Here is a 1094-nt window from a genome sequence, read left to right as displayed (position 1 = left end):
TTCAAGTACTTCGCATAAAATGGGATTTTTTTAAAAGCGCTATCATTTATTTTCTTCTGAACAAATTCTATGTAGCTAGCACCTGAAAAACAGAGTAGTGGGTGAATAAAATCACCAGTTTTATGTTTTAAAAACACCAAATGCAGTTAATCCTAATTATGGTAAACATAGTTAAAACTATGCTAAAAACAAGTAGCTTTCTTAAGGTTTACCTTACATTTCAAAATTGGTAAATAAAAAAGCACACTGGATAAGACAAGGAATAGATTTTATTTGCTAACCACCTTGCTTTTATATTTCCCAAAAACATAATGATGTTGTATGCCGAAGAACAAAAGGAAATTACAACATTTCTGTCTGTACTTGAACACATCCACGTTGTGGCCGTGATAGAAACGTTTCCGGTTCAAGTGGGTGGTTACAGCTGAGTAATAAATAGACTGAAGTGATAGTCCCCTGGGTTTTACAGTTGGATTAGTGCAGATGTGCTTCTGAAGACGGTCTGTTTTCATAGTGATCCTTTTTTAATGTTTACAGGCAATGTAATAAATTCTATTCTAATAATAAGTGACCTATGCCGGTGCTGCAGGGCTTGGATGTAGCAACTCCAATATTTTTCATTGGAATACGTTGTTTAAGGTCTCTGTAGGATTTTGTATTAGACAACTAATGACAAAAAAGTTTTACTCTCCAAAATGTTACTTTATACACAGAATATTATGTTGCATACAGTGGTGGCCTTGGTATAATAGGGCACCTGGGTGAGAGTATTGGATTTAAAGTCCTTTTAACATTTTGCAAATTAAAAAAAAATGACAGTTGGGTACACAATAACCTAAACGTTTTTCTGCTTTGTCAATCCCCCCACCCCAAAATAATATCCTTGTATTTCTTAATTATATCATTTTATCTACATCTATTTTTTGATGAACTATAGGAATAAATACCAAGAAAGTGATCAAATCTCTCATTTAATTAAATGTATTGGTGAATTCTGAAAGAGCTTGTCTTACACACTATTTCCATTGGTTGTAGCTGTGAATCCAGTTTGAATTAGGCGACTCCATGAAATGCATCCATCTACTTGCTAGAAA

The sequence above is a fragment of the Xiphophorus hellerii genome, chromosome 21, assembly GCF_003331165.1.
Source record: "Xiphophorus hellerii strain 12219 chromosome 21, Xiphophorus_hellerii-4.1, whole genome shotgun sequence".
In the NCBI taxonomy this organism is placed as follows: Eukaryota; Metazoa; Chordata; class Actinopteri; order Cyprinodontiformes; family Poeciliidae; genus Xiphophorus; species Xiphophorus hellerii.
Note: the sequence above shows the minus strand (reverse complement) of the source record.